This window comes from Dipodomys ordii, unplaced genomic scaffold, assembly GCF_000151885.1.
Source record: "Dipodomys ordii isolate 6190 unplaced genomic scaffold, Dord_2.0 Scaffold8, whole genome shotgun sequence".
NCBI lineage: Eukaryota > Metazoa > Chordata > Mammalia > Rodentia > Heteromyidae > Dipodomys > Dipodomys ordii.
In genome coordinates, this window is record NW_012267224.1 from 2,935,789 (window position 1) to 2,958,420 (window position 22,632).

Consider the following 22,632-nt stretch of genomic DNA (forward strand, 5'->3'; position numbering starts at 1 on the left):
ATCATTTCTCAACTGGGCGTACCAGATCCTTGACCACCAGCCTATTTCCTAACCCTCCAGGTGACAGTCACAAACATACTACAGAAGTTACACAGTGTAAACAGGTGCCAACAGTAAAGAGGAGGAGTCTGCTAAATTTCTTGAAGTGATTGTACTTCATTGAGATTTTCACATAACAAGATAGCATTGGACTTCAGTTTTCACAAAGAAATTATCTCAAGTGTAATGTTCACAAATCCTTTACAGAAGAATTACCTGAAAATCATTTCCACCTAAAAGAATAAGAATAGCCAAAAAGAATAATAATAACTCAGGAAACTAGAAGACAAAGGAAAACTAGAAGAGAAAGGATTCTAGATAGCTTGTCAATAAACATGTCAAATCTAATGTACAGTTAGGAAATAAAAAGGGTAAAAATTCTTTTTCTTGGGGGGGGTGGGTAAAAATTTTTAACACAAATGTAAAATAGAAGCAGCTTTCTCCATCAGACTCTGAATGAGAAGAGTACTGGTAACTAAAAAAAAAAAAAACTTCAGAAGAGCAGAACTTAAGGAAGAGCAATGGAAATCATGAGAGGTGGTGAAAAGAGGAAATAAATAGTGACAAAAACAGGAACTAGCTTTCAGTTCCAGTTCTGTGTGCCCTTGGGGGGACGGGAAGTGATGGGGCCACAAACTTCACCACAAGATTAGCCTATGGCAGGGTGGCAGACCCAGCTCTGGAGGAAATCCACACCTCCTGAAAGCCTTAAAAAACCAGCACAGTGATCTGGTGGGAAGCGACTTCCCCGGTGTGACAGGGCAGCATCCGACAACAACTTGTCACTCTTAGCCATTTCTCAAGTGCCATCTTGAAGGGTTTCTTCCTGGAGACTGAGAGCTCAGGGAATCAGGTAACTAGAGCTGAGCGCAAGTGCTCTACAACCAGGCCAGCCTTGGGCCTTGGAATAACCAAGGAATAGTTGGTGATACGGGTGTTGGGTGCATACAGCAGTCTTAGTGAAAGACTGTCACCAGAGAGAAAGACCAAGGACGGACTTGCCTTGGGCCTACTAATTGGCAGCCCCACTCTGCCCAGTGAGAGTGGCTTCATTTCCATAGGGCCCTTTTGAAAAATAAGGCATCTAGCCTCCAGTGCCTATTAGAGTGGCCAGGCTCAAGTAATGGCTTATAAGAAGCTTTCAGCCAAGGAAGACCTGAAGCAGAGCATAGTTACAGTAGGGGAGGCGGGGAATAATCGGCAATCAAGGAGTTCTGGGTTACTATCCGGGGTCCAAGTGTCCACAAAAAGTGGACAAAGATGGAGAGGTCTTGCCCTGGGCTGAGCCATAGCAACTTCACTACCAAAGCATCTAGCTTCTGCTAGCAGAGAGCTCAGATTACAGTGATTACAACTGGCTTAAAGCCAGTCCTGGTTTGGGACTTTGCCACAATCTGGGGACTTAAAAGTCAGGGATTTCTGGGTCACTCAACCAAGGTATTCATTCAGGTAGAAGACTGCTGAGGCCGACCTGTTCAGTGACAAGTTTCATTGCCTGAAGGACATTTCAGATCTCCCCTCTGCTGGTGGAGAGCTCAGATTGCTAGGGCTGCTGGAGTGATCAGTTTACATTCGCAGCCTACAACCCAGCAGACTTAGAGACTGAGCTATTCCCTGCAGGCCTGAGAAGCAATAGGAACAGTCAGTGGATAGCCATGAGTAGTGGCCCTGGAAAGGAGAAATGCTTGCTGGAGAAAGGACAAGCTGAGAATTTAAAGCAACCACTGGAGCTTGGGCAATGATGGGACAGGGAATCAGCAATCCACCTTCTACCACTAGAGCAAGACCCAGTGCCTGAGGGATCGCCACAGAAATACCACCACACCCATGGCTGCCATACCACCTATGACCTTTTTCTTTTATTTTTTGTCAGTCGTGGGACTTGAACTCAGGGCCTGGGCACTGTCCCTGAGCTGCTTTTGCTCGAGGCTAGCACTCTTCTACTTGAACCACAGCACCACTTCTGGTTTTTTCTGTGTGTGTGTGGCACTGAAGAATCAAACCAAGGGCTTCGTGCATGCTAGGCCAGCACTCTAAGCCACCTTCCCAGCCCCATCATTATTTTCAATGACACATTTGCCATAATTAGCTATGTCAAAATTAAGCCAACTGGAAGAGTTCAAATATTTCTGAACTTACCCCAGGAATCCTACATAGTTGTAAATGAAAGTAGAAATGCCTTATTATCTAATTTAAGACACAACCTATGACATTCAAACATAGTTACCTTAGGAAATCTTAAAATTACCTTAATCCTACATAGTTGATTTTTTGTTTGTGTGTGTGTATCTATATATAGATACAAACAAAACACACAAAAGTTGGGGAGTAAACAACCAAAAATTAAGTTGGAGAACAGATATACCCTGCTTCAAAAATTATATATAATAAAAATTATATGTAATAAAGCCATTAGGGCATGATTTTATACCCAGTCCCTATTTCCTCCTCTCTCTGCTCCCTGTCTGTCATAATGTGAATAGCTCCTGCCACAGGATTCTGCCATCATGATTATCTGCCTTCTTGCATGGGGCCAAGTGACCATGAACTACCGTGACACTGTACCTGAAAATAAGTAATTCCTCCATATTTTTCTCTCTCTCAGATATTTTGGTCACAGCTACCCAAAAGCAACATCAGCTGTTTCAACCATGCCAACACCCATGGAGTGCTTTACCAGCTACACACAGAAAAATGGGTCTCCAAGCAATTCTAGATACAAAAGGCATGCTAGAGCTCTTTCCTGAAATAGTTCTACCCTGGAAGAACTTCAAATGAATTTGTACTTCCAGGCCTCTAAGAGAGTTGTGAGGAGGAATACAGCATCGAAGATGGTTGAGATGCCTCTAAAGCATCTTTCCCATTGTCCTCATGTTGAGCATTTGGCTTCAATCCACACCAGTCTCTTTAGTGACCACCACCTTCTTGTTTTCAATCCACACCAGTCTCTTTAGTGACCACCACCTTCTTGTTTTCAATCCACACCAGTCTCTTTAGTGACCACCACCTTCTTGTTTGTACCCGTAGGTGCTTTTTCCATTCCTTTTTTTTTGTACTAGCTTGAAAAATGTTCCACATCTTCATAACATGTGTCTTTTTGATCCCAAGTTTCACTGCAAAGCTGACTAAAAGAAGTTAGTAATACCCAGGCCACAGGCTGGCTGCTTTTTGTTTTAAAATCTGTTCTGCCAAATCGACTACTCCATCACTCTTCAGTTGAGCCTTACATAGTCTTAGGACATGGACATAGGGCAGCCAGGTTCTTTGCACTGGTGAATAAGAATGGCCTTTCAACCACTGCTCAATATTTATTTATGTCTGAAAACCCATCAGTATGGTCTTTACTACCCACATTTTTTATTAGCATTCTGATCTTCTGAGTTCCCTCTCTCAGTCCCCCACCAAGTCACCTCTAACACTGTTTGCAACATCATATGTTAACCCTCTAGCTTGCATCTCCAAATGACACTGTACACTTCTATCAACCAGTTTCAAAATTCCCTCTACATGCTTGTGTGTGGTTATATTCATACCACCCTTCATTCATTGGTGCCCGTTTTTGCATTGTCAGATTTGTATTACATCAACAGCAACTAACTTTCCAAGGAGAACAGGCTTGTTTAGCTCACACCTTTTAAGATTCAAAGACCAAGATTTCATGGGTCTACTGGTTTGGCCTGTAGGGAAGGTCATGACTCTTGTACACTGCAAGTCCTTGCAGGAGAAAACAGTCGTGTTAAAATGGCACAAAGAGAGAACACAAGACACAGGGGAACTGTCATCACAGAAATGGATTTGAAATTTTATGGGAAATAGCCAAGGTATGGAATCAACCCAGATGCCCCTCCATGGAGGCATGGATCAAGAAAATGTGGTATATATACACAATGGGATTTTACTCATCCATTAGAAAGAATGATATTGTGCCCATTGTAGGGAAATGGAAAGACCTAGAAAACATTATGTTAAGTAAAGTAAGTCAGGTCCAGAGAAACAAAGGATGCATACTTTCCCTTCTTTGTGGAAACCAGACTTAGCTTATAAATGTTTAAGTATATACACTGGGTGATATACAAGGGTATAGAAATGTATTAGCTGACATATGGGTAGATTCAAGGGAAAACTCAGTGTAATTCCTCAGAAAGGCTAAGTCAAAGTTCAACAAAAAAAACACCAGGAAGCAGGCAGAGTGGGGTAAGGGGAGACAGAGGAAAAGAGGGAGAGTATAGTCAAGAACTACAAAATTTAGAAGAGCGAGGGAAGGGTGGGTAGGAGAGGGATGGGGGAGAATGTTGAAAGGGTGACATTGCTCAAGATCTATTGTATTTGTAAACTGCTTTGTTAAATGGCAACTCCTTTGCACAAAGGTTTTATTAAAAATAACATTTTAAAAATGTAAGGAGGAATGTTTTCCAACTAAAGCTCCCACTCAGAGAGAAGTTGCCTCTGCCTTGAAAGAACCATCACCACACAGCAGTGGAGAACAAGAAGTTCTAGAACAGGTTCAGGGGTTTGGGTGGGGGTGGGGTGGAGATGTGTGTCATCTCCATTTTCAAGCACAGGTGCTAAGAGGAGCAGAAATGCAACACGGCAAAACGCAAAATGGAATGTGACCTTTGGGTTGCAGTGCTCCAGTAAGCAGCCCCCAAACAGGAGCCTTTGTTCAATAGTTGGCACATCTTTCGCTAGGCAGTGATGGTCCGTTTGGGGGAGACATTTGACACCCTCAGGGAAACTGGCCTTGCAGAGAGCAGGAGCTGCTCAGGGAGGAGCAGCAAAGAGGTGATATGGTCTTTGCTCTGGGCACAGAGGCCTAGCGGTCTGGAGGCCTAGCGGTCTGGCCATCGGAGCTCCTCTGAAAGAGCGGGGGAAGAGCTCCGGGCTGCGCTTGCTGATGAGCAGACAGTTTCATATGCAAGGTATCTGCAAGAAATCATTTGATTGTTGTCTTGTGGCTGAGTTTGATAAGTAAGATCCATAGGAAGACAGTATACTGACTCAGAGCTAGAAAGCGGGAGTGGGAGAGAACCTTATCTCTAATTTAAAAACAAAAACAAAAAAAATCATCTTGGCTTGAATCATATTATCCCTCAGAGAACCCACGAGGTAACTGCAGTTATTAACTCCATTTCACAGATGTGTAAATTGTGTTGTGGAGAGGTAGACTCACATCCATAAGGCAAAACTGGTAAAGTCAGAGTTAGGATTAGGACATAATCTTATCAGACTACTAATCATGTGTGTGTGTGTGTGTGTGTGTGTGTGTGTGCGCGCGCGCGTGCATGCCCGCACGTGCGCCAGTCCTGGATCTTGAACTCAGAGCCTGGGCACTGTCCCTGAGCTTTTTTACTTAAGGGTAGTGCTCTACCACAGGAGCGACAGCTCCACTTCTGGCTTTTTTTGGTGCTTAAGTGATTAGACTCTCACAGACTCTCCCTGGTCTGCCTTTGAACCACAATCCTCAGATCTCAGCTTCCTGAGTGACTAGGATTATGAGCATGAGCTACCAGTGCCTGGTGCACTCATTACTCTTAACTGGATGAGAGACCACAGCAAATTTACTTGTTCCCCTGAATTACCTAAGTCCAAACACGTTAAACATACCAAACAACATCTGTAAGATTTGGAGGGAGGAGAAAAAGAATTTTATAAATAACCATTTGCATGTCACTTATTCTATTTGATTTTGCTTCTTTAGAGAATCTTGAGTAATGTGCCTTTTCTTGTTTGTGGAAGCCAATTACTCTGGTTTAAAAAAAATTATTCACCATAGTATTGCAGGGGAGGATTCTAATGGTGTAACTTCTTTCAGCAATGAACCTGCAGTTTAACAGAAGGAATGCCAGGAAGCTGGAAATTTTAGTATCACTTGGAGGGGGGTGAGGAAATAGATGGAGAAGGAAAGATGGGAGAATGCAATTATAATATTTAATGTACGTAAGTGAAAATGGAGCTAGGAACACTGAAGAGATGGATAGGTTGAAGGGAGGTAAAATAGATAAGGTTGGAGGCGTAGCCGTTGGCAGAGCACTAGCCAATGAGCATCAGATAGTGAGTTTGAGTCCCAGACTTGGACCTCCCCCCCAAAAAAGAGAGAGATGAGAGAGTATGATAAAAATAATTGGCATTGATCAAGATGCATTATACTCACAAACTGACATGTTGAACAAACCCCTTTGTACAACCCCTTTAAAAAAATTTATTCATTATAGATGTTTCATCTGGATAAGTATAAAAAAGGGAAAAGAAAAGGAAGTCCTACTATTTAGATTTAAATCTAAATATTCCAATTTTGTTTCACTTCTTTGTATTCTTTCCCCTCCACATCTCCTAGCTGCTATTTTTCAAATATGTAATTATGCTGCATCTAATTTTGTATCATCATTTTTAACATTAAATTACAAATATTTCTCATTGTTAATTTAGTCTTTATAACTGTCATTCTTAATACTTGCACTGGAGGAGAGCAATATGTCCCATAATTGACTTAAATACCCCCTGCATTGTGTAAACTTAATTTGTATCCATTTTTCATTATTGCAATAAGTATCTTCTGTATAAAGGACTTTACAGACTTAGAATGAGATAAATCTCTTTAAGCTTATTTTGCCCAAAGTAGAATAATTGCATCAAACTATTCAGCGGTCAGTAGGGGTCTTGTCACAAACTTCCAGTATTCTAATGAGTCCTTCTAGCTAATATTCCCTAGGGAAATAGGAGAGCCTTGACGTACACTAGCGAGCACTACGAATCCAATTTCATAATAAGTGAAATAAGCACATATTCTTTTAATTGGTGATTCTTTAATTTTTGGTGAAAAATGGCATCTACCTTGTACTCTCAGTGGTAAACTGTCCTGTATTCTTACACCTGGCCCGCAAATCTGATGCAGATTTGTGCATTTTAATATTTTTTGTTCTAGTCATAGCAATAGATTGCTTTTTTATTTCAGAAATTTCTACTGTTTATGTGCTTAGGTAATTTTGGAATTAAGTAAATGATTTTGTCGATTTCATTTTCAAAATATCTCTTTGGGCTTTTGATGGGACTTTGTATTAAATAAATTAGGTTTTCTTATTCATACCCAGTAAATCTTGTTTCAGGATGACAGTCACACCAGTACATGCAGCAGTTTCGTTCCAGAAGCTCTCTGTTCTCCATTTCTGGTACTCTATCTTGACAGTGACTGCCGCTCCAACAATCAAGTAGTCAAAGACCTGTGCCCTGACAACAGAAAACCCAGAAACAATAGACACCTAGTTTTAATCACCAGCTCTAAGATGGAGCTTTGCCTTTACCCACTTCCTGAGGTCCATTCTCAGGGAGATACCTACTTTAGCCCCCGATCATGCCATAATGTTATTATATCACAATTTCCATATCCTCCCAGGACAGGTTCTCCAAGTCCTGTGTTATTTTTTTCTTTGTTAAATACCAAGGCCTTCCTAGATGTTCTCTAGTAAACCTGCCATTGGCCAGGTTGATATGGATTGGGCTGGGACTAGCCACTCCGCAGTAGGCATGAAAGGAGACATTAGAGAAAAAGCTGAGAAGGAGAGAGGCAGGGAATGTTTTTGTTGTTGATTCAAAACAGCCCCTATTGCCAGATTTTCTCAAATTGTATTTTAAGAAACACAGACTCAAGCTTATCTTTACTGTCTAGGTTTTATATGTACTATTGGGAGGAATGCTCTTTTTTCACAAAAGAAATGCAGAATGTCCTGTGAAATTAGCTTTAAAAGAACAATCATGTGAAGCGATTATTGGTATAGTTCTGGAGAATAAAAAGGGCACACATTAACACAAAGCATTGTAGTAAAGTATACAAACATAAGCAATCAAATTACTGTTGCATTACATATACTAACTCATCAATGAATATGTCTGAGACATTTCCAGTGATACACATATATCTAGACATTGCTTCTCCTCAATAATAGCAATTCAGAGCATTGTAAGATCCGGAGTGTCAGAGCCATGTCATCAGGCAGATGTGTCCTATCTGCATGCTACAGAACGCCGAGGGTTCATGGAGATGCACTTCTCGGCCTGTTAGTGTAGTCATTTACTATTGATATGTAATAAATTACTAAAATTCAGAGGCTTCCAACCATACAAATTCATGTTTCTTTTTGGTGGTGGAATGGGACTACTATAATGTAACATATATAAGGTGTTCCATAGCAGAAAATCCTCTGGTTTGACTAGGCATGGGTGACATTGATGACAAGAATTAAAGGGTTTTTCAGAGATTGACTCTGGGTCTACATGCTTGCAATTTTGTTTTGTCTCTGTCACCACTGTCTGTTCCCTGAGAGAGAGGGAAAACACAAAGCAAAACAACAAAAACACCATCACGTTCTCTGATCAAATACGTGTGGGCTACACTCAGACCTACTTCCTGTAAACTGAAAGTGCACATCTTCTTATAAGGAAGAAGATTCTTCCCCACAAATTGAAATACAGAAATCTCTGGAACTGGTGCTTTTATTGATTCACATGGTGCCAGCTTTTTATTGAGCTCACTTTTTACATGTATCACATTATGGACTGCCAGATGCTGTTTGGAGTCCTACTGCATTGCTCTAAAATTTTTAATTCTGGAAAAACAACCTAACCCCAAAGAGTTCATATAAGGAAGTATCATTAAATACTAGAAGGTATTGCATCTTAAAATGGCTTACAAGTTCATTTACTTAGGGAAAGCTATTTCCCATCTATTCGGACACCAACTGGCACCACCATCATTCAATTCTATCATTAATTGCACAGAAGTAAGGAAGACTCCATAATTTAAAGGGTATGACCCCAACAACACGGTCCTCACTTTTTACAGCAGCTAAAGGTAGCATCTACAGGCCACATGCATATCTGAAAATCGAATCACACTGTGGACCTTCCCATAGATAGGTCTGGTCCAGTGACTTTCCATCATCAGTCCCTAGCATCCACGAAATGCACTACTTATAATGGTTCTCTGTAGTGACTGGCTGTTGCTTTAGTCAGATTTTATTCATAACACAGTTACTATTTACCTGCACTATTGGCAGGTCGCACAAGATGCTGCAAGGAATGAAGGAATGCGCTCTTTGGAGTCCAAACATGCAGGTTCATCTGCCCTTTCACTTTAGGTATGTTCCCTGTGTTCCCTGACTTGACTTCTATTAATGGGTCTTGTGTTATAGATATATCATATATATTTTATATATGTCATATATATGTGATATATGATTATATATATAATTATGTATAATATATAGAAATATATATAATGCTAGTTTAAGCATGGAAGAGTGCTGATATATATATAAATAGATACCATATATGTCATTTATAGTATAAATTATATATATATTCTATATATGAAAACATACAAATATAATATATCTAGAATACAAATATTTCACTGGGTTCTCAGAAAATTTTAGTTAAAGTATATAACACCATCAGCCTGGTTTTGGCATCAAGAAAACATTTCCGAAGGGTCAGCTCTACACCATTACTGACATAGTTGATAGTGCAGTGTTTGAGGATGTAGACTTTAGAAATAAGGCTCTCCCAGCTCCTTCTTTTCCCATCTCTATGACACGAGTGAGTTTTGTAACCTATCCTTGCACCTGGAAAAAGAAGACAATTGTTATGTGACTGCCCCAGGACTTGTACGGATGTAGGTAGACAAGCACACGGAGTTCCGTGTCCTGTAACTGGGGAATACCGTACCCTTAGCATCAGACTCATGGAGGGATTGTGCTCTTACCAGAAAGAGAAACTTTTTACGCCAAAGGACAAGCCTTCTAGTCCTACAGTGTCTTTGGGTTTCTATTCATTATCTGCAACATCAGTTTGAGCTAAGGTAATATTGCTATACTTTTGAGGGCATTTAGTGACTAACAATGTATTTTTACACATTTTTAATTCCCTGTGTCATCATAACAATGTATCTCAGCTTCTAGGAAACAAGGTATGATATTGACCAACTCAGAATCTCTCCTTTCTTTGCCTCTCGCTCCTTCTATGATTCCATTTCCATAGTCAAATTATCCCCCATGGCCTCAGAGGAGGTCCTGGTTAGGTGCTTTTATTATTATTATTAATAATAATAAACAAATGTTCTAATTCAAATTGGCTATGGGTCTAATTGATTTAATTTGACAATTAATCAGTGCTAACTAAACTCCCAAGTCATTCCTCTGGCTGGCATTCACTGCTGAATATGTTGAGCTTGCTGGGGGCTTTTCAAGTCACGGTGCATCAATCAGACAGGCTCCAGGGCTCACTTCCAGGCCTCCCTTGAGTTCATAGTCCAGTTATTTCTGGGTAGGGCTGAACGTTCATTGACTTCATGCCTAGCCCCCAGCATTGCCAGTGGCTGTTACTACAGGCTGGACTACTTACTTCCTTCTGGTCACTTTGGTATAACAAAATCATCACTGAGGGGTGGGAATGTGGACAATGAACCCCTCCAGGTGGCCTTGGGCCTACATTGTCATCATACCTGTTTGTTATCACCAGCAAGCATCAAAAACAATATGAGACATTCCTCTGGTCCAGGTAGAATGTCTTCCTCTAGAGAAACAATGTGACACTAATTTATGGCAAGGAAAGAATTTATTTTGGTAAGAGTCAAATGAAATATTAGCTTGTCTTAAAAAGAACTGAGAAAAAATAGCTGATATTCTTTTTAGAAGTCAATATTCTAATATATATATATATATATATATATATGCATAGTTTCAGGTAATGTTGATTTTCTTTTCTGAAATTTTTATATTACCTTCGTAAATCTTCCTAAGTCTCTTTGGGCCACCAAAAATAATTCAGGGTCTGAGAAATTTTAGGAAATCATTATGGGATCTACAAAATTGTCCTATTTTATTTTTATTATTTATATAGTAATTTAGGTTGGTGATTCCACTTCTAAAAATTAAATCCAAGAGGAATTGCTATATAATTGATAATAGTAATTATTCCCAGCGATTGGCCCACGTACGTTATCTACACCATGTATTCCATCCTCACAAAAATGTGTGAAATCATCATCTGCATGTAACAGGTAAAGAAAGGAAATCTGGGAAGGACAATTTTAGAATGACACCCTAGATTTATTTGCAAGGTCACACGGTAGGAAAGTGAAGTAAAGCCCTCAGATTCACCTAACTCCTAATTGGTATGACATATTGTTTAGATACATAAAACTGCATGCTAAATATTGAAATACAACATAAAGAAGAAGACTGGAAAATATGCACACTACCAATAATAATATTTGGCTCTAAGTGAAAGAATTGTTTGTATTTCCTTGCTATTTTCCAAATTTTTTAAATTGAAATTTTGACACTGCTCCTCTCTCTCTCTCTGTCTCTCTGTCTCTCTGTCTCTCTCTCTCTCTCTCTCTCTCACACACACACACACACACACACACACACACACACACACACACATAGGCACACATCCTTCCTCTGAATATTTTCATCAGTTTTTCTCTATTTTAGCAAATCACAACACTATCTACCTAAAACAGAGCAGACAGCTAGACACTACCTTGGTTCTTCTCCTTTCCTCTCAGGCACCTCAGTAAGATTAGATCTCCCCAAATGCCTGGCACTCACCCCTGCTCTCCGCTTCTGGGGATATTACTATAGTCTTTCCTGATCACTGTCATTGTCTCACCCACATAACAAGAGATTTCTTTGGAAAACGTGAATCTGAATGCATATCTCACCATCTTAAAGTCTTTGCATGGCAAGAGAAATACAATCCAAACAACACCCATCCCCCCTCAAGCTCTCGGTAACTGGTTCCTGATTTCTTCTCCAAATGCTCCTCCAGCCATTTTCCATCCCTCACAACCCTGCTTTCTTGCCTCTTCAAGGGATGACAGTCCATTCTTGTCAGTGGTTCTTGTTTCTGTTAAGATGCCACCTCCTCACACATCTTATTTACTCACTGTATGGATGCAAATGCTAAGCAATCAGAAAACAGCCTGACAGACACCCAGAAATAATAATGTGCACCAGCTATCTGGGCACTCATTAACCCAATCAACATCTAACATTTACCCTCGCATCTTCCAAAAGATGGACATTCCACAGAAGGTGAGACCTTGCCTTCCTGTCTTACTTGATGCCTGACACTGGTACCTGGCACCCTGTGGGTTCTCAGTAATCACTCATCACTGAAGTCCAGTGAGCTACAGACAGGAACTGCTCCTGAAGCCACTCCACTCTCTCTGATTCAAGAACTTGTAGCTGGGGGCTGGGAAGGTAGCTCAGTGGTAGAGTGCTTGCCTTGCATGCATGAGGCCCTGGGTTCGATTCCTCAACACCACATAAGCAGAAAAAGCCAGAAGTGGAGCTGTGGCTCAAGTGGTAGAGTGCTAGACTTGAGCTGAAGAGCTGAGGGACAGCGCCCAGGCCCAGAGTTCAGGCCCCACAACCAGAACCCCCCCCAAAAAAAGAACTTGTAGCTGATTCCCTGGGAGTCAGGGACTAATTGTGTACTTGGGAATCCTGGTTAACTTGTATGTAAAATGTGCCATTTATAAAGGCATAAGTAATTTCGATGTGATCTTTTAAAAATGTTATGTATACTTTAAAATCTAGTAACTGCAGAACTATTAACAAACTTCACTGAGCAAAGGGTTTTTAATGGAACTGAATATTTAATCACTGATAATGCTTGGTATTGTTAGATATAGTGGTAAAAGCAATTCTTCAAAACAACAACAACAACATTTAGAACTAATTTGAGATTGTCTTCCAGGAATAGACCTTCCATTACTTGAGATCTGGGACCTTCCCCCTCACAGTCAGGATGAACATGAAACTCTCTAGCACTGCTCAACTCCAACAACCTTGGGCTGTGGCTGGGTCCTCATTAACTTAGCTCTTGGACAGCCACCAACGCTTCCTTTTCTCAGGTAGATGAGTGTGCGAAAGCCTTCGTTTTGAGAATGAGCATTGAATTAGAAGATAGTACAATATAGTAAAGGCTTCATAGTCACAAATACCATTATTTACTTTTACATCTTTTTGCTTTTCTGCAACAAAGCAATAACAAAAGCATTGTTGCCATTTGTAAAAGAGAACAAATTGAGTCAGTCATCTCTTTTTTTGGACTTACTTGTCCCACAAGTGGTCTTTAGGACCCACAGGTATGCAGACATATAGGAAGTCCCAACCTTCTCCCAAGCTGCCTTTCAGAGTTGAGTCTTTCAAACCCCAGTGTTGGGTCTCAGGCAGGCAGTGGGAAAGAGGACATGGGGTTTTAGTTTTTTGTCAATTGTGGGGCTTGAACTCAGGGCCTGGCCGCTGCCCCTGAGCTCTTTTTTCAAGGCTAATGTTCTCCCACTCTGAACCACAGCACCACTTTCAGTTTTCTGATAGTGAATTGGAGATAAGAGTCTCATGAACTTTTCCTGACTGGGCTGGCTTTGAACTGTGATCCTCAATCTCAGCCTCATGAGTAGGTAGGGTTACAGGTGTGAGCCACCAGTGCCTGGCTTGAGGACATGGTTTTATTTCAAATTCTTCTGGTCTTGAGAAGAAAACTAGCTCCTCACCTCTACAACTTGTTTGGGATTTGTTTGTGCTTTATATTGGGGAGATGAGGTAGACAGAACAGGAATCTGAAGCGAGCTGACCCTCAGTTCCAAGCGCAGTGCTGCTGCTTATGAGCTGCTGACTTGGAGCATGCTACTCCATATTTTTAGGCTCATTCTTGCCTACCAATGAGAATAATATACTTCTTTTCATGGGATTTTTGTGACAGTGAAATTAAATAGCTTTGGATTCCTACCATAATACATATGACACCATTGTGCTCCATAAGTATTAATCTTCTCACATCTCCTTTCAAGCCTTTTTATGTCTATGTAGGAGGAGACATGGGAAAGAGGACAAGAGGGATTCAAATGCTGGATCTTGTCATGGCTGCAGAACGCAGCAGTTTCCTCAAAAAAGACATAAAGAGCCAGAAGTAACGCTTAGCCCTGGCTGTGTCCACAACCACAGGCTCTGGCCTGCTGTCTGCAGATGGGGAAATTCTGGAACTGTAAATATTAGACCGAGGTAAACGTGGCTTTTGTGACTGTCTTCTGAGCAGTGTCGCTTGGTGCGCCCGCTGCCCACTTCCGAGCCTGTTTCCTGGCCCCGGGAATGTGGCCGTCATGGAAGGGCCTCAGTTGTCACCCAGGAGATGAAGATATGTTTGGCTCAGATTTTGCTGACTTGGCTGAATAGCTGGACAGAGCTTAATGACTGGGGGCTGTTGATGTTCAAGGGTAGCTCTGGCATCCAGGTGGCATGGAAACCGGCGCTCCACAGAGGCTTTTCCACCCCTGCTCCCCACTCAAGGTTTCTATTTATCTTCAATACAGCAAAGAATCTACAGAACTTATGTCAAACTGTAATTTCCCTCACCTCTCAGGAACTGGCACTGGCAAAGACTCAGGATTAGGAACAGCCAAGATCACCCAGACTGTTTGACTAGAGGAGCAAATGACAGTCAAAGCAGACACACAGACCAGGGTGGAAAGGAAGATCCTCTATACCGGGGAAGAGAGGCTCAGTGTCAGGCCAGAGAATTTGGATTTTCTCTCATAAATCCTAGACTCCTACTCTGGATCAGAGTGGATGAAAGGGGACAGGAGTGGATAAAGTATCCCAGATCCTATTCTGGTCCCTTCACTGACAGATAATTGCTCAGCAGAGGCAGGGATGAACAAGAGAGGGCTGAGCACCCACCACTGTCGTACATTACAGCTATGGAACCCATGTCTATTGTCCTTCGTTTTTTGTCTGCAGCAGGTGTTTGTAGGATTTCCCACTCAAATTTCAGTCTCGATGATCTGAAATGAGCTATTTCTGTTAGGAGATCTACCCAGGAGAACACTATTACAGAGATGTCTCTTCTTCAGAGAGAGAGAAAAAGATAGAGAGGCAGAGATAGTGCAGTGACAGAGATAGGAGACAAAGAGATACAGAGACATAGAGAGATAAAGAAAAGAGAGCGTGTGGCAGAGACAGAGACCCAGGAACAGAGAGAAACAGACAAAGACAGTGTGCTATTTAACCCCACAAGCTGACCCTCCTATTCCAAGATGCTGTGTCCAAAGATCCAAATGGCCTCTCAGCTTTGCAGTGAATTAGCAGCACAGCTCTCTGCCCTTCTTCTTGTCTCCCAGAACCTGTTTCCTTCTGCAGAACAGACACAATACAGAAACATTTGCTCAAATTGTCCTGAAGTTTGATTTATTTATTTTTTGGGGGGGGTCATGGGGCCTGAACTCTGGGCCTGGGCACTGTCCCTCAGCTCTTCAGCTCAAGGCTAGTGCTCTACCACTTGAGCCAAAGCGCCACTTCCGGCTTTTTTCCTTTTGCTTATGTGGTGCTGAGGAATCGAACCCAGGGCCTCAGGCATGCAAAGCAAGTGCTCTACCACTGAGCCACCTTCCCAGTCCAAGTTTGATTTATTTTATGTTATCCATTTGACATTACTGTTAGCGTTGGTGGTATAGTGGTGAGCATAGCTGCCTTCCATTTGACATTACCTCCAAGGTTTCATGTTTGCTAGGCAGGCACCCTACACTCCCAGCCTTTTTGTACTGGTTCTCCCCACCCCCGCCCCCGCACCCCCTTCCCCACCACTACCTCAGGTCCCTACTCAAGATGCAATATACTTTTATTACATTTGATATAAATTTCCAGAGCTAAGTTAGCAGCAAATTATTTATCTGGTCATTAGTGCAGTGTTTATTTTGGTTCTTTTGGAGAAGAGGGTCTCATTTTTTACCCAGGTCCATGCTTGGATGAAGATCCTTCTATTTGAAAGGTTCCACCAGGGAATGACAGATGTGAGCTCCTTCTGTTGAGTTGGGAGTCTCATGGACATTTTCTGCCCCAGCTCATCTGGAATTCTCCAGATCTTCTCCCCACCATGAGCCTGAAGTAGAGGTATATACCAATGTGCCCAGCTCTTGGTTGAGATGGGAACACTGAGTGTCCATGCCCAGAACTGTTCACTCTCAGAAAACACAGAGGAATTTCCCATTAAAGAACTAAGAAATGCCACCAGAAACAACTTTCAAAACTCTTGTGGGTGATGTATTCAATAGCCTAAACATACTGAAATGAGTCTCAGTGGGGCTAAAAGGTAGGAGGTTGAGGAGCCATATTGAGCTGCCAATTCAACTGTCGCTGAGCACCAGGGCTGCACCTAATATCAAACACTGGCTCAGTTATTAAACCCTGACCCAACTACATGCTGTCAACGGCTTTCTCCCCTCACCCCATCTAACTGAAGTTCTGCCATGTTCAATATCCTTAGATATGAAGGTAGACAAACTTTGAAGGACTTAGGACATACTGCAAACATGGCTCTGCTGAGCCAAAGCACAGGTTGTCTAATTTCACAGCCTTTCTTCTCCTTTCTTTTTTTCTTTTAATGCACTAGTCAAACAATGGTCTTTTGGTATTATTTCCCCTATTATTGGGGAGATTATATTTTGATATGCTTATTTATAATGTTCAGTTTTTTCACTTTGTGTGGCTTTGAACCGTGATCCTCTAATCTCAGCCTCATGAGTAGCTAAGATTACAGGCATTAGCCAACGGCACCTGGCTTAGTTTTTTTTTCCCCCTTTGGAGAATGATCACCTCACATATCTACCCTTGTTTACACATTTATATGTATTCATATACACACATGCGCACATATTTAGCTATAAAGATGAGTTCTGGCAGTTTATACTAAGAAAATATAATTCATTCCAGTTTGTCTTTGATAACCTTGATCGTGCTGATAGGATTATGACCATTCAGGATCTCTTTCGTGTGATGCAGTCATGTTGAGCCCTTGTTTCTATGCCTTTGGGTTCCTGCAGGCTTACTGCTATCCTGTGATTAGGTAAATGCAAACCAGATGTCAGCACAGCAGACAGCTATAAGGTCTGCCGTGGAAGACTCCACGTGTAGGAAGCTGTGTCCACTCACCAGGTTTAACCATAAATCCACTCACACCAATTGCTTTGTGAAGATTGGGGAAGGCAGGGATGGATGGGTTTTATGATGACCCAAACATCACTGTGAAATACAAAGCCTCCTCCAGCTTCTTTCTTTCTTGCAAATCTCCTCTTTCCTTATCTTCTAAGCACCCAGAGCAATAAAAGAACCACCCTTTGATATGTATAAACATTCCTTAAATGTCTTGGCCTGGAAGTGAAGCAGCTGATACCATATTTCTTACAATTCATTATGATAATGTCTTCCAAAGGGTTCAGTGAATACATTCTTTCCAACTCACTAACTATATTGCTATATAGTATAGTGATTTAATAGTCTCATACTTGACGTTTGAATATTTACCCTACCCAGAAATTATTTGGGGACATGTTGTCACTAGACTGGGATTTGATCTTGCTCACATTCTCAGGTCATTCTTGCAGAAATCTACCCTTTTAAGTGCCTGGAGTTGACTGAACCCATAAACCACCCATAAGCAATTTTCTTAGCATAAAGCACACGCTAGCATTGACTGTACCTCACTCTAGCATTGACTGTACCTCACTCTACCTAATTCTTCATGAATACAGTTGTTATCTCTATTCTACCTGCCAGTTGTATAAATTTCTTGCCAGGAACATAGGCTTTGACTACAAGACATAAAATGTGCAAGTCGAAGAGCTAGACCATTCAGGCTTGACTATCAAGCCTGCCATTATCTACTTGAATACCCAGTTTAACCACTAAAATAGCAAAGTGCTGTGTACCTCATTTTCCTCATGTATAAATGAGAACCAGAGTAGAATTATATCATAGTGTTGCTTAGGGACCCAATGAGATAAAGAACTGACAAGTGGTTAAGTGTTTGATGGAAACAAACATTAGAATTCCCAGTAGAGCAGGGTTAGAGTGGGAGAACAGATGCCCTGTCACCACAGAACATCCGCAGTCACTTCTACGCCCAGATGCTCTCAAATCATTTAAGATAGAGCGGCAAGGCGTTGTTACAGCTGTTGGATTTGGGAACCTGCTGCATGCCCCCTTCTGCCACTTGGAGCATCTTGACTTTAAACCAGGAAGGATTGGAGGGTCCGGTACTAGAGCCATCTTTCTCTTTGCAAGGGGAAATTACATGGGGGAGATTTGTCTGGCAGAAGAGAAACAAGGGAGGGATGAAAGGAGAGGGTAAGAGGAAGAAGAGGGAGAGAGTGACTGATCACTTTTAAATCAATACTCGGAAGATAGCTTAATGTGGGGAGTGTGGCAATACCTGTATTACCAGCTACTTAAGCAGAAGAGGTAAGATCATCTATTCCTAGACCAGCAAGAGCAAAGTTAGTGAGACTCTACTCAAACAAAATGAAACAAAATCATACATAAGTAAAGGGCTGAGGGGAGAGCTCAAGCAGAATAGCTTCTCACAACTGCGCCTAAGTGTGTGAGGCCCTGGAGTCAAAACCTGGTACCACAGATATTGAAAAAGGCATCCCAAAGGAGGCATGGCTTGGTGTTACACCACCTGACGAGCAAGCATGAGGTCCCGAGTTAAAACCCCAGTATCGTCATCATCATCATCATCAAAAAAGGCAGTTTAATTCCTTTTTTTCCCATTTATGGTCATCAGTACATCAACCTTTGCCTTAAGCCAACTGGCATGCTCCCTCTTGTCAAAGCTAAATTAGTGCCAGCACATACAGTCCCTCTTAAAACTTTGAAGCACTTCATAGATAAATGTTGTTCTCTTTCGATTTGCTGCCAAGAAAAAAAGGTTTCTCATTTTTTCCATTCAGTCATTCATTCATTCATTCATGTTTCAGTTCTTAGTAACTGCCTTTTGCCCACATGACTTAGATCGTCTCCACATTGACACGACTTTAACCTCATGAAGTCACTTCCTCTCTGTGTCCCTCCCTTCCTAGGATCCACAGGCCTGTTATCACCACCAGAGAAGACTGATCATTCACAAACTCTGAAATAATATATAAATATGGGATGATACGTTCTGGAAAGAAAACTGAGAGGAGACAAGAGTTCTACAGTATTATACAGTTCCTTTGGGGACAGGTAGGATTTAATGGCTAGTTAAAATGTCTGTGTTAAATTAGGCTTACCACTAGGCTCCCATAGGTGGACGAGCAGGGGGAGGAGTCTTGACAGTAAACACGTGTACAGTCTGTACAGTTGCCTGTTGATTAAGTGCATTGTTGCATAGGTTTTCTAGGGTCTCGCGGGAGTTCTTTCAACGGCAGAATGAGGCAATGAGTATGTTACTTACTGGCAGAAAGAATGAAGTAGAATGTGGTAGCAAGAATAATAAATCAACCGAGATGTTTTAAACACTGACTTGGTGCTAAGCACTAGACAAAGAATCCCCTAAGATTTTTCTCACTTAAACTGCACAGTGTCCTATAAGATTTTCTTGTTTTAATGTTTGGAAGAGTTAGACCACGAGGCCCAAATCCCAGCTGATTAATGAAAGGACAAGTCTAAAGTTTCTTCACGGAGAGTTTTCTTGGGACACTTTTACAGAAGGTATAACAACAGTGGGTATTTTCCAGTAGGTAGAATTTGGACAGGAAAACATGGGAGGAGAGGGGGAGTCCCCTGGGGAGAAGAGGAAGGAAAGAGAAATCAGAATAAGAATTGATTTGGAAGAAGCCATTTGAAGTTGTAGTGGAAATAAAATGGATAAAGCCATTCCAGGGCCTATTTTTTTTAAAAGACTTTGAATGCAGGGTCAAGCGTCTAAATCTGATTTTGTAGACAATGTGGGGGGGGGGAGGGGGAGGACAGAGCATTCAAGCCGTGGAATGGATCATCCAAATGCTGCTGAGGATGGTCAGCTGGCCCGCTGTGTGCAGAGAAGACAGCTGCAAAGGATCCGGGGTCAGCAGGGGTTGAGAAGATGATAACCTAGCATGGCAACAAGACAGACTTCATGTCTACCACTGAAAGGTAAAGAGGAAATTTGATTGTCAACGCCACGGACAGACTCGTTACCGATGACCTATTTGAGATAGTTTGGTTTTGTGTGTCAGCTTTGTTTGTGCAGAGGATCAACTTTCTGGCTTGGAAATGTAATAAAGCATGTGATGGCCTTTCACATTTCACAAACACATAGGCAGAGAAAAGACTTCCCCTCCCCACAGCTTCTTGCCATTTCCTCATCCAAAAGCTCACTCTTCTTGCCAAGAATGTGCTCGATGCGATCCAGCCAGAACTGGCAACCTTCCCTCAGCCCTCGTCCTGCGCCCCACCTCTGTGGGCCCATGGGAGCCCATGCTCCATCCTAAGTTAGAAAACCTGTGCATACCCCACCCCCCCAGCCCCCTGTCTCCCATCTGATCCCTTCCCTCCCAGTCCAATCAGCGCGGCCTTTTGGCTGAAAACTGAGTGTTTGGGACTTGGAAGAAAACATGCTCTGTTTCCCCTGATGGCATCTCCAGGGTAGAAAGAAATAGACTGGTCTTTGTTACTGTGTCCCTGGTAAGAGATGATGGGCAGTGCCCATGGCTGGGGGTAGGCCGGGTGGCAGGAGGTGAGGCCTGGTCAGTTGACTTAGCATAAGGCCTGCATTGTCCTGGCGGCCTCTTATAGAGAAACAAAAGTCTTCAAGGAGCTAAGCTGCCCGCTTGGGCTCAGAGCTGGGCAGGCCTGATTAGCCAGTGTTGCTTGAGTGAAGAATCCTTGTCCGTCCAGATGCCGCTTGGGCTTTGAGAATAACTGTAATATTGGCATGCGGTATGGTCACTTCCTCATAGGAGAAGAGTTTCCTGAAAAAGCCAAAGATCCTACAGGATGGAAAGCCATGAATGCTGGGAGCTGATATTTGCCAGGGATGGGGCATGGAGAAGCCACCACGAGTAATGAGCGTTTATGAACTTCAACCCGAACCCAAGAATGTCTGCCCTTAAACTCTGCTTTTTCTCTCCTGGCTCAGTTTCCTCCTATTTGTGTTTTGTTTTATTTGGCAATGGAGTATTATTCTCAAATAAGATCTCACATATAGAACAAATACACAAACTGCATCTAAAACTCCAAGTGGCATGCTACTATAAATCAATGAGCTTGTTTAAACCTGTTCCATTGAAAGAAAATCCAAGAAAAGAAAAAACAACTCAATCCTGATTAACACCAAAAATTACACTGGAGGGCACAGACAATATTGACAGCTTTCTGTGACCTTCTGCTTCTTCAATTTTGCTTTCACTGTGCAGAATTAATGATACTTCTTTTCTATGCAGATAAGTATGGTTAAGGCTTGTAGTTCCCAAATAGCTGAGTTCTGTGTCTTGGCATACTTGTTCTTTAACAAAACTAGTCTAAATGCTAAAAGCTGAAATGCTATTAACAGTGTGCTGTGTCCACGTTCTTTATCAGAAACCTGTCTAAGTCAGATCACTTACCCTTAAAATGTACAGTTAGCTGGGATTGTTGACATGACACATTGTCTTCCATTGCATTGTACTAGCTGGGTACATGTATGCACATGATACTAGCTTAGTACATAATGCATGTATATGGGGCTAGGAAGGTGGCTCAGTGGTAGAGTGCTTGCCTAGCATGCATGAGGTCTGGGTTCTATTCTTCAGCACCACATAGGCAGGGAAAAAAAGCCAGAAGTGGTGCTGTGGCTCAAGTGGTAGAGCACTAGCCTTGAACTGAATTGCTCAGGGACAGCACCCAGGCCGAGTTCAGGCCCCACTACCGGCAAAATAAACGTAATGCATGTATATGTGTCTGAAATAAATGTTAGGTTAGTGTACAAAACTATAGTTGATTTTGATACCCTGGTATAGTATATACATTTATCTGAATTAGGGAAGGGAAGGGGAAAACAGAATGATGAGACAAAACACAAGGAGGGAACCAAGGCAACAGTGATATACACAAGGCAATATGCTGGAAATGATCTGCATGACTGGGGAGGGGGTGGGAGGGAGGGAAAGGAGGAGAAAATTGAGGGAAGGGGTAACAAGTTTGACAAGAAATGTCATTACCTTATTTATGTAACTGTAACCCCTCTGTACATCACCTTGACAATAAAAAATATGCAATATTGTATGAGAGGACTGGATTAAACCAGAATTCTAAAAAGACATTTAACAAAAATAGGAGATTCCCCATATCAATGATACATTTGAAAAAAGTTGCAAGAATACAAGTATGAGGAAAATGTCTCAAGTCTCCTGATAAATAAGTATCAGGAGAACTTTCATCCAAAGCACCCCTTCCAAGTACCATCATCTGGCAAAGCAATTCTGCCAGAATTTGACAGGAGGTAGGGTAATGTTTTGGTTGCCTAAGCTGAGTTAAATTTAACCTGTAAGACATTTAAGTATGTGTTTTAAAGAGTAGTTTTAAATGCTTGAGAAAAAAAATAAGAAGTATTCTAGGAATTCCTAAATTATTTATACAACATAGACCTAGACCTCCCAGAGTTTCCCTCTTGGTCCCTGAACTGCTTTCACATCCAGAGAAATCTGAAAACGTAGGCATGTCTGCTGTAAAATGAGGATCAATGTATGTGAGCATGCACTCAACCACCACATCCTAAACACACACATCAAAATAAGGAGCATTGTGATAAAGA